Source organism: Wasmannia auropunctata, unplaced genomic scaffold (assembly GCF_000956235.1).
Source record: "Wasmannia auropunctata unplaced genomic scaffold, wasmannia.A_1.0 LD336088.1, whole genome shotgun sequence".
In the NCBI taxonomy this organism is placed as follows: domain Eukaryota; kingdom Metazoa; phylum Arthropoda; class Insecta; order Hymenoptera; family Formicidae; genus Wasmannia; species Wasmannia auropunctata.
The window spans coordinates 3,955,559-3,956,207 of NW_012026802.1; positions in this window are offsets into that span (position 1 = coordinate 3,955,559).

Genomic DNA, 649 nt, shown 5'->3' on the forward strand with positions numbered 1-649 from the left:
ACATAAGTTATGAAGAAAATGCTATTTGTCTGGACCAGAGTAACTACATTAATCAAATCTTGAAACGGTTTAACATGGAAAATTGTAAACCAGTTACAACTCCAAGTGATCCAGGCCAGAAACTATCAGTTTCTATGTCTCCCAAAACCGAAACTGAAATTCAAAAAGTCGAAAATATTCCTTATCAGGAAGCAGTAGGAAGTCTATTATACTTGGCACAGGGAACAAGACCAGATATAATGTTTGCTGTGAATGATGTAAGCCGTTTCAATTCAAACTTTGGAGCTGCGCATTGGTCTGCAGTTAAACGCATAATCAGATACATAAAAGGCACACATTCGTATAAACTTCGCTACGTAAAATCTGAGTCAAATTATATAGTGGGATACTCTGATGCAGATTGGGCTTCCGATGTCGATAAAAGAAGATCATGTACTGGATATTTCTTTAGTCTGTCTGGAGCAGCAATTTCATGGGCTAGTAAACGTCAACCAACAGTTGCACTTTCGAGCACAGAGGCAGAATACATGGCAGCGTCGACAGCTACAAATGAAGCAATCTGGCTGAAGAATTTTGCTTCTAATTTAGACAAGGAGCAAAATACAAAAACGATTCCAGTTTATTGCGACAATCAAAGCGCAATACCCTT